This window comes from Apus apus, chromosome 10 (assembly GCF_020740795.1).
Source record: "Apus apus isolate bApuApu2 chromosome 10, bApuApu2.pri.cur, whole genome shotgun sequence".
Taxonomy (NCBI): domain Eukaryota; kingdom Metazoa; phylum Chordata; class Aves; order Apodiformes; family Apodidae; genus Apus; species Apus apus.
In genome coordinates, this window is record NC_067291.1 from 16,335,144 (window position 1) to 16,347,037 (window position 11,894).

Consider the following 11,894-nt stretch of genomic DNA (forward strand, 5'->3'; position numbering starts at 1 on the left):
TACATAAAATTATACTTAAAAAAATTTAAGCAGACTCTTGTTGAGGTAGTTTTCTTACATTTCCCTATATTGTATAAAATAATAAATTATTTGAATAGTTCTATTATCTGTGCTTAACTGAAACATACAGTGCCTGTCCTAGTTCCTCAAAAAGCTTGTTAATATGCAATCACCTAGTACAACTGCTAAGTTTTTAAAGGTCACCTATGTTTTATTCATAAAGGGTGGTTTTCTGGAGGGGAAAAAGGTTACAGTGTCATGTAATATCATATTCTGAGAGAGGCTCAGCTTCAAAAATGTATTTCCTAACAGTTTGTAGTGAAGAAAGGTAGATTTGTTTGGGGGCTCTTAGTTTGAGTGGGACCCGCCATGTTTCACAACATGTTTGCTGGGTGGGATCCTCATATCATTTTTCAGACATGTTTCAACAATGTAGGCATTACTGGTGTCTCTCGCATTCCCTCACCAGCCCAGTTGCAGGACAAGAGCTATAATGGCCCAATTGCATTTGTTTATTTCCTTTTGCAACACTATTTGAAATTATAGTAGCGGCAGACTTGAATAAATTTTGGGGGTGGAATTCAGCCTAACAAGTGTAGTCAAGTGGAAAAAGCCCAGGCCACGATGGGTGGCTGTCCAAGCTTTGACAGCAAAGTTTGACCTCTCTGGCATCTGTCTCTGTAATAGGATTTCTTATACCTGCTCTATGCCAAGGGACTGTAGGGTGTGCATAGGTACCTTTATGTTTCACAGGGCCCTGCACATTTCAAAATATATTTATTCAACTTTTGTCTGAGAATAAATTCCCACATCAATGCTACTTCCAACTTATGCCTTAGATTGCAGCTCTTGTCTTTAGTCTAGAAATCTGTCTCTAAGGGAAAGAGAAAAAAAACTGCTCTGTAATTCAGCCCAAGGCCAGGCTATGCATTAGTGTCCGCACCTCCCATGCTGTAGAGAAACTTCTGTCTGGACAGATTCAAGTCTCTGCACCAAGGCTACCTGGCTTGGAAGACGAAAACCAGATTTTGCAGAGAAACACTGATCCATCAGATGCAGGGAGAAGTGTTATGGTTTCCACAAAGCAGACACAATAACTTTTGGGAAGATGTGTGATAGGGGAACATTGTATTTATTTGTCCAAGTGACCCATATTTGGTTAAGCGACTGATATGTGCTTTTCCCTGGGAAGCACTCACTGAAAGGAATTAATTTGTTTTTCTTTATGGATTTTTGTTTGCCACAAAATGGGTGGTACGACTCACTATTAAAAGCAGTTCATATAGGGAATGTGACCCGAGTGAGTTAATTGGCCTGTTTCAATGAAAAGCTCCTGATTTGAAAGTTCCAGCACTACTGGCAAGGGTGCCAAATTCAGTGAGGTTACGAAAATAAATGTGAACCCTTCAAAACACTTGAAACACAGGCAATTGATGGAATAAAACCATTTTGCTTAGGACAGAGTAAGCTGACTGTTGTTATTCACTCTGTCTCCAGCTGAACTCGGAGCTAAAAGCCACTTTACTTGCTGATCTCTGGATCTGCTGTATTATTAGCATTTTATTCAATTTTGGGAAACGTGACTTTGCATTCATAAGTAGATGGTAAGGCTCTGCCTTTTCCAAATGGACGAGGTCTTTGGAGTTATTAAATTATTGAGGAAACAGTTTGTCCCAATTTTCAGACCTAACTTGGCTTACTAAACAAATTTCAATGTAAATAAGGTTCTAAATCTATGCATTCATTAGTACTGTTTAACAGCAATGACATTTCTTTGGCAAGAAAGCTTTCTTTGAGAGCCTATTTAGCCTCAGGTCACTTTAGCTGAGGCCCCACTGGTGAAGAGAGAGAGGAAAAAGAAAGTGTTCATGTCAATAAAAGTTTTGTTTTCACTTTTTCTTTAATGGTCCGGTACAAAACTTTAGTTTGGCAACTGATGGAAAGAAGAGGGCCAGAGTAAAGAATGTGTAAGGCAAAATTGTATGGAATCTGGAGAGCAAATAAAGCCTTTTTATTCTATGCTTTTATTTTCCATACCAGAACATCATCTTAGCCGTGACAGAATTGCATCAGCGTGAAGATTCGGGCCAAGAAGTTGTAGCTTTGATCAGAATCACCTTCTGAGTGTACACACAGGCAGACACACACACACACACACACAGCCATGCCAACCTGGGAGGAGGGGATTGTTCTCTAAACTAATAACCTGGCCATGATTCACTGCTCCTTCCCAGTCTGTGCCATCTGAGGCTCATGTCGTTACAAATCAAGGGCTGCAGGGCTGCAAGTGAAACCATCTCTGTCACAGAGCTCTGGTCAATGGGGACTACAGTGGCTTCATGTAGACCAGTGAATGAAGCTTTTCAAGGGGTGGAAAGGACCTGGCTGATAAGCAACCTACATAGACAGTCTCCTCAAGCTCCACTTGAAGTCTCAAGGAATGATGTTTGGAGGATTGCTGAGAGCTCTAAGAAGCATTTCCTATCTCAGAAAGATCCCTCACAGAAAGCTCAACTATCCTCGGTTTCCAGTGAATGGGAAAACTTTATTACATTTCTTCCTTCCCAAGTTTTTGCAGTGTGTGTGGTATCCCTAAGTCATTGCCATTCCATCACGTAGCATGCATTATGTGCTTTGCAAAGCTTCTCTGCCTCTCCAGGTGACTGTAAAAGTTGAAATACTATACAAATGGCCCCATTTCAACTCCTTGACTGTGGACTAGGGTAGCCTAGAAAAATAATCTGCTACATATTTCATAAATACACATAGGTTTTGGGCGAAGGGAGAATAAGTCAGTCTTTCTAACATGTGACTCAGCACTCAGAAATGCTAAACCTCTGTCTCTTTTACTGCAATACTTGTGTAATCTTTAATTTATTTTTCTTCAATGTGCTGCTTTGGTATTTAAAAGGGCTGTCTGCACTCAGACAATTAATAGGACACTAGAGGCCAGGCCCACACTGAAAATCAGGCACCTATGTTCCATCCCTGAAAAATTTCATATCTGTAATTTCAATCTAAATCTGGGTCCATAAGTATCTTTGCGTCAAACAACTAACTTGATGCTGCAACATACAAACAAGACGAGTATTTGAATTAATATTTATCAGGTTCAGACTAGCATGTTAATTGCTGGACTAGTCTTCATTTTTGTTACTACCTAACTCATTTGAGGGGTAATGTTGCTGAATATTAGGGCATTGAGACCCACAGTGTGCATGTAGTGTTTGCATTCAGTCCTGGCCTAGGTTGATGCCTTCTACCTCTCACCAATGAAAGCAAAAATATTTCAAGCATGAGGTGCAGAAAGTTTTTTTTGTCCCTTCATCTTTCCTTTTCTCTTCCTGGTTGAGAAGCCAAGTGCAGAGTCTGCGGTTGGCAAGTGATGAAGGAAAAAGAGAGAATGGAAAGATCTCTCCAGGAATGTTTGCTTCCACTATATTTTCTTTCCTATACCTAATTATTCTGGCTGGCCAAAAAAATAAAACACAATAAAGCACAATAAAAACCTGAATGTGTATTGGATTCCCAAGTTTGCTAGGAGCCAACATTTTAGGTACATAAAGGGGAAGAAGAAACGGTCTTCTTCATCCCTCAGCCAGAATATCAACATCACACTTGCCAGTTATTCTTCACCGTGTTTATCTGATTGGCATGCAAACTGATCGTTCCCATCCTGCTCAGAATGGAGCACAAACACACTTCAAACAAACTATTCCCTGGTGCTTGGCTTTATCACTGACTCAAAACAACCACCATAATACAGCTAAGTTTCCCCCCTAGGCATAGCCCTGCCTCAGATTTTATGTGCCAGCCTCCAGCAGGTCTGAAAGGGAGGAAGAAGGGAGCACTATTTCCAAGGGTAGCTACAAGGCTCCTACAGCTCCTCTAGCTTCTCATCACCACTTCTCCCTCTCATCTTCCAGGGCTTCTCCTTAGCTGTGGCAATGGATGAAAACCTGGAGATGATTAAGAGCTTCATGGCTTTCCACAAATCCAACGTTTTAACCTCTGTCACCATCTTCTCTCTGTCTTTTCCTATTAAAGAACACCAGATTTCGCCAGGTGAGGCAACCAGTGCAACTGGAATTTTTTGAGGGTGCATACAGACTTTTGTTTTAAGATAACATCTAAGAATTACAAAAGTGGTTAAAATATTATTTTTTTTGTAAGTATAGCTGTCTAGGGCTTTTACAAAATCTTCAAGAGAGAAGAGGAGAGGAAATCCAATAAAAACCCTCTGTTATTCAGATTATGTAATTCAGATATTCCTCTTCTCTGTGAAACAAGTGTCCAAATATCACATGAAACATACTTGGATTATATTCTTGATTTAGCTGAAGACGTGTCTACAGGAGACTCAATGCTGATATATTGCAGGAGATATCCCACACTGACTTTGTCTTATCTCGTGACTCTGAGAATGTAACCTCCACCTGGGCCCAACCTTCAGATTTACCCCAACTTTTATTGGAAAAAAAACCAACAACACCCTCCAAGATTCAAGTGTGGACGTGTATTAGAAAATTTGAGGTAGAAATCCAAATGTAAATGTGGATCAGGGCTTATCCGAATGCTCCCACATTTCTGACTGTACTGGAAAGCCTGTACTAGCATTTCTTCAGCTTTTCTTCATTTATCTGACTGTAGAAGACTGAAATCTTTGAGAAATGCTTTCTTTCAGATGTGCTCCAGGTTTATGTAGCTGCTGAGATCAATAAAACCTGCTGTACCTTAAATGAGCTGTCTGTAACCTGTAACCTAGGGGCCACATGTGAGGCACAGCCACACAAAACACACCAAGTGCATCTTTCCTAAGTATCACATGCTGCTCTGTAGCTCTGGACTGTTTTCCAGGATAAAAACATTCAGATAAAAATGGATAAATAAGGAGATGCTTATCTCATGCTTACAAATAAAATCTCAACCCATTTATGACTGCTTTCTGCTCATTTCCACTTAGCTTTGGGTATTTCAATGCTAGAGCACACATGATTTTCTGTTCTCTGTGTATTATTAAAAAAAAAAAAAAACCAAAATCTAAAACAGCCCATACTTCTAAAAAATGAGTTTCTATAATATGGCAGAAAACCATTCCAATGAAGATGCTGTTTTAAAATCTTTATTAATTATTATCGTGATAGACATTTCCAAGGAATTTCAATTTCAGAAGCCTCTACGGTCAACTAATAACTTATTAAATATTACTCAGTCATTAAATATCTTCAGTTTAAAAATGAATATTTAGGGGATAGACATCTGGTAATATGTCTTAATCCTATTTTTAGATTAGATCCTCTTAAGAAATTCCCATATGCTTTTTGATAAAGCTTGAACCTTGCTAATCTTTCTGAATATTCTCTGCTTCCTGCTACATACACAACAGCCCCTAAAAGCTGTATTTTGGGGTCACATTTCGGTTCACATTTCACAAGGTAATTGCACTCCCTCATTTTCATGTATTTTAGCACTAGAACCACAATAAGGGAGGAGGTGGAAGGAAAAAGCACGGGGAGTCTAACAATAATGCTTGCCTAGTAATGAAATTACTAGAAGCAGACTGAGTCAGAATCAAAAATAACCCTGACTTTATGGCATGCTTATTTGAACCAGTTGGTTAGAAAACTGCTCCATGTGTTGGGACTAACTAACAAATATAGGATTAAATTAGTTCTCAGCATTCAAAAAATTCTTGTATAAACCAATGGTGGGTGGTGAGTGTCTTTAGCAATGTTCCTGGGTTTTAACAGCATTGCCCTATCTAAATATATTTCTTAGAGTCACAAACCCTAAAAGGTATAAAATAAAGTAGATTGAGATGGATTAGGTTAATTAATGGGTATGAACTGGCCTTTCACCTCAACAATTGTAGACAAGTTCAACCTAAGAGCTTAAATCAGAGTTTGCTGTTCTAAGCTCTAGTAGACATTAATTCACATCATATAATTTGGCAGAGTTGGCCCAGAAATGAACTTGCCATGGATTTGACCCTCCAAGTCAGGGATGGGGCAGCAAACAAAGAAAAAAAAAAAAAAAAAAAGAAAAAAGGGGAAAAAAAAAAAGAAAGAAAGAAACTCACAATGTCTCCCAGCTGCTCCCTTGACGTGTGGATAAAATGAGAGTGTGTTTTGAGCATCTACCCACACAGATAGAACGTGCTTTTGTGAGGAGAAGAACCCCACAGACCCAAAAGGCAAAGCAAAGCATTGCAGGGAGCTGTGGGGGTGCATGGAGGAGTTTCAACTGGAGACTCCTGACTCTTTCTTGGGAGACTGCACCCTGGGAAATGTGGGCTGTGAGCTCCTACTGATGGACTTTGCATGTTTGCTCAGTTCCCCTTCTCCTGCGGTGATACAACCACCTCCATTCACTACCATCAGCCACGCAGGAGTTACAGTATCAGACCAATTTCTCTGCTCATATTTGCATGCCTGCAGCTCCGCAAGGGGTCTCACACCTAGAAATGGGAGAGAAATAGATAAAACGCATTAATCCTTTTGTTTTGTTTTTATTATCTACCTGGAATTCAGGCATGAAGCCACCAGATCATTATTCACTGATAACTGCACGGGCAATAGCAAACTGTTCCATGAATAAATCTTTTGCCTGAATAAAGCAACAGCAGCCGTAATAGGCATTTAATGGATTTATCAGTTTTACATTAAATGCCTTTTATTTGAAAGCGCCAATTAATTTCATAGATGTTCCCTTTAGGTCTAAGCAGCCCAGTTTATTATGGTCCCTGCTGCAGCTGAAATCACCTGGGGAACACCGGGTGTTGGTGTGTATGTGTGAGCATCCCACACCTTTATTTGAGTGTCATAAGCAAGTATAGGGAGCAGCACCCCAGGAAAAGCAAACATCAGAGCCTTTCTGTCTCTCGCTTTCCTTCCTGGTGCCCCACTTTGACCTTCTGTGATGCAGACCAGCAGCAGCACCAAATCCAGAGCATCCTGTGGTGCAGCATCACCTTGGCCACACGACCTTGGGCAGAGTGGGCTGGTGTGGATCAGAGAGCTGTGAACAGCTGAGTGAGGGATGGATTTAAGGGAAGCCCTCTGTCAAAAACCAGGCCAGAGGAACAAGACAAAGTGCTCCTCAAGGCCTGCAGGACCGTGGCAGTTGTTAGCAAGTATTTGTACATTTGGCAGCAGGATTATTGTTTCCCTGTGATATTTTTATGGATTTTTTTCAGCCCTGTGTGGCTGTAATATACATAATAGCCTTTTCATGAAGGTTATGGTTTAAAAAGAAAAAGAAAAAAAAAAAAAAAGAATGTGATGTTCTAAAAATAGGTTTGTGCATTTGGAATTGTGTTCAGAGAGACCAGCAGCCACTGATACTGTCACAGTCTGACTGCTCTTAACTTTTTACATGCTGGAGGCTCTGTGTGAAAGCCAGCTGAAGCAAATATCCTGGATTTATTTAGATTTGGGATACACAATAACAGCAAAAGGAAAATATGCAGAAGACTGACAGTGCCTGGATCATTGCTGCAGTTAAATCTGTCAGAAATACATTACTTAAATAAATTTTGTCAGAAAATGGGACTGGGCAAGGAACCCAAACATGGACAAATTAGTTATTTCTTAGTCTTATTTTTTCCACAGAGCGCTAATAAATAGCTTATGAATTAATAAGGCACTTGGATTTCTTCTGTGCTTTCAGTGGGACCTGTACCTTACAGGGAATTTCTGTTCACTTCCTGTTCTTTAACCAACTTGAACTGAATTCAGGCAATGACAGTTTCACAGATCAGTTAATACTTCTTTAGCTTGCTTATATTTATTTATCATAATTCTGTACAAAACTAAGTCTAGAGTTTTTTTCTCTCACTGCTTTTTCTCTACATCTTTTCCACTCATTATGGGGTTCAGAGATGGCTGTGAACCTCATGCTGTTCTAAAAGGAAGGTTTCCCCAAAGTCAGTCTATGCACAGGGGAAGACGAAGCAAAAGCAGAAGAGGTTGTGGGATTGGGAGACCAAATATTCAGAGTTTTCATGCTGTCACCAACTTTGAATAAATGCATTCCCAGACAGAAGACATCCCTCTGCCTCATTACCCAGTGCTCCTGCTGATCAAAAGAGAAACAGAAAGATATTATCAATGTATGAACCTGTTCTGCCCTTTTCTCTCCCCCCCCCTTTTATTTTTTCAATTTACCATGGCTCTTTTCCAGTTTGTAGAAATTCTCTAATTGACCTGGGTTACTATTTACTAGTTTGCAAAACACAAACTAAATTTGTATTAGTAGAATTTTGCATTCCTTGCCTCAGGACCAAAACAAAACAACAAAAAAAAGTAAAAAGAAATCAATGAAGACCCACACTGATGAACCATCAGAACCCAAGTTCAGCTCAGGTGCATGCAGAAATCTAGGTCAATATCTTGTCCCACCAAGCTCTATATCATAATCAGAATAGAAAGGTCCTAAAATACTCAGATTACTCCATTTTGTATTGCAAGTTAAGGGGCAATTAGAGAAAGCTCCATAATTGCATTAAACAAGCAGAAATTTCTCACTGAAACTTTTTGTCAGGGACACTCGATTGCAGTTCCACTAAGGCTTACTGGAAATATTTCCCTTTGCAAAGTTAGATTTCTGTCTGGATGAGGTTTTGTACTTACCTGACATACACTCTATTTGCCACACTGTGCTATAGGCAAAGCTTCTTAAAGTTGGGACTGGGCTGTATTTTATATAAATGGGATCTATAACATATTTCACAAGGAATGAATAATCTACGTACGTAGGAGTGAGGAACGGGAAAAGCTCTGGCTACTGATAGGAGGCTGCATGGCATGGAAAATTGGGTCATTGACTTCTGGCCTTTGACAGTCTTGAGGTTAGATCTGGCTTACATCAAAAGTGAAATGATCACAGGGGTTTTGCTTCAAAAATTAACACTCAGTTTGATTGAGTTTGACAGAAATAGCACACAGATGCCAAGAACCAAATCAGACAGAACTGGGTTGTTTGGTGGTGCATCTGTTGATGGCAATGCTGCATTCTTTCACTTGCCCTGAGCCAACAACAACAGAAAAAAATACCTGGTTGTGGTCTGTGACATAAGAAACTACTGAAAAAGAAGAAAAAAGCAAGCATTTCTGACAGCATCTGCAGCATATAGACTACAAATTGTAAACAGATTGGTGGGACGTAGAAGTGTATATACCATTTTCACAAATTAAAGCAAGATTTACTTTCAGAGTAGACCAGCCTAAAATGTGCCTGGTGCAGAAGTCACTTAATCTCATGCTGACACTCTAGTTGTTAGATGTTATCTAGCAAAACTCCAAACCTCAAAGTCCAGTTAAAAACCAAACTTTAAATATTCGTGTGGTCTAAAAAATCAGAAAATATCTGGTCTAGCAGTCAAAATACATCCTTTGTCAGCAAATCAGGGAAGAACTTTGATAAAAAAAACAAGTTTTTGATGAAAAAAACAGGAGTAAGGATTTTAAATGCATCCTCCTTTTAGCCAGATCTAAATTGCCATCAGGATAAGAAGTTTTTCTCATGGTATTTCAGCCTCCGCTTCTGCTCCCAAACAGGAAGCGCCGAAATGTGTACAAATAACTTAATAAAAAAATAATTTGAGACTCCACAAATAAAGAGAAAAACATTACACTGGCTTTCTCATCCCTTAAAACATCTTGAGCTTCATGAGAATGAAATACAAGGAGCTCCCACAGAACAGCTCCCTGTTCCTTCTCATTGATGTCCTCAAATGTGACCTTACGGAGGGTCGAGGACATCGTTAATGCTGAAAGGAGGGGTTCAAATCTACTCTCCAGATTTAGTCACAAAGGGTGGATTTTTTTAAGGTAAAATGTCTTTTTTCTTGACTCTCTGGACCTGGTCCTTGGCTCCTGAGTCAAAGGAATACCCATTAGATGGGCAAAGCTAGCAATGTAACCACAGAGAAAAAACTGGTCTGGCCTCAGCTGTACTTTGAGAAGATCTGAAAGAGTTTACAAGATTGGCACTGGCTTCTTGAGAAGCTGGGAAAAGAGATCTGCTTTTTCCCAGCAAGACTGAAATGTTTCATCCAAACAGTAAAAATACAGCCTGTTGCTGTAACTACCATACTTTTATTTTAAATGCAGACTACTTTTCATTATGCCAGAGCTAATAAAACTGTAGAAAATGTATCACTGGGAGCCTTCAGAGATGGAACCAATTCTGGTTGGTTCTGGTTTGTTTTATTGTTAATAAATTAAATAGTCTGAAATAGAACGTATCTATTTTTAGATATTTTCAACTTTTTTGAGTACCTGGGCAGAACCCATTGCTGTGGTGGGATGCAGTATGGGCAGGACTTCAAACGTTAGCACAGTTTGGCCTCTATACTCCCTAGTAGATTTAGATTACATGCTAACATCAAGAAATCCCAAAAAATAGTGATCACTTAGGGATGTTTTGAAATCCTTCCACATTTAAGACGTCTACACAGTGTGTGTCTGCCTGAAATTCTGCTTGCCCAACAGCACAAGTTTCCAAAAGCTCAGAAATTCGGGAAGTAGCTGCTCAACACAGTTGTCCACTACTCAAAGTAGCAGGAACAGCAGGTGTGATGGAGTTATATTTCATCAATGTGACATAAAACATGGCTCAGTGACTTTGTTTTAAATACTGTTCTTTCTGAAGCTTTCCCTTGTAAAACTACAGGCATGGAGCTGTCAACTGGGGGAAAAAGGATACCTTTAAATCTAGCCTGGCATGCATGTGTATATTTATTTTTATAAGTGAAATATAAACGGACATGCTGAGTTCCAAGTGCTTGATGGATAAAGGAATTAAATGATTTCATATATCTCTCTATATAAATATACAAAAAACTTTCCCCGATGGGTCACAGAGGATTTCATGTGGATGTGAACTCTGTTTACTGTTAGTATTAGGGAAATAGTGGCTTTTTAACAAGTTACTCATGCCTGGAAAAAATCCCAGTATTGCAAGTTGTCCTAGATTCTCTGCCAATTGTCCGTGGGAATCGTCAGGATGGGAAAAGTTCAGATGTGTTTTAAAGAACCAGCTTAATGGAAAATGGGAAGGAGAAAAAAAAGCTACTGTGTCAATCTTCTGGGCAAGAAGAAGTAAAATGTGATTTGACTGGTTTATTTCTTTTTTTTTTTTCTTCCCTTTCCTCAATGCTTTTGGATTTTATTCTCACCCATGCAAAGAGTTTTGTTCAGGCCATTTGTCCTAATGAAGAAAGGCTTTGCTTCAGTTCTTTGAGCAAGATCAACACCAGAGTCTCTCTCTTTATCTTTGGTGTTTAAATATAAACTCCCAGGATTCCTTCTTTCAAGCCCATCAGAATGTTTAGTGCTGTGCAGATGCCCAAGGAGCCCTGGGTTCTGCCTTCAGGGATTTTACAGTTCTGAAGTCCATCTCACATGCTTTTCCTTACCCCACCAGCTTGCCAGGAGAGTGGCCTCACCAAGCTGTCTGCTGGGGTAAAGGTTAGTGCAAGGGCTGAAGAGCAGCATCCCCCCTGGGGTCTTTAGGGAGAAAGAGTCAGTCCCTACAGGATCCCAGCCCTCCACCCCCTCCTAAATTTTGCAAATAATGACTTTTTTTTTTTTCTTTTTCCTGTTGCAACCAAGACTTTTAAAACTCTGGGCATTGATCCTGTCACTCCAGAGACCGCCAAGTGACTAACAGTACTGGAGCGAGAATCCCTCATGGATGTCACATTTCGAGAAGCATTAACCCACTGATTTAGCTTTAAATAGCAATGGTGTTACAGAACATGTCACTAATTATTTGCTTTCCAGCAACAGTGTGGTGCCTTCTGGTACGTGCACACACAAAAAGATGAAGGTTAAGTAGGGGGCTTTCTTTGGCTTCGAATAGACACATTGTGTCATCATGACACCCAATAA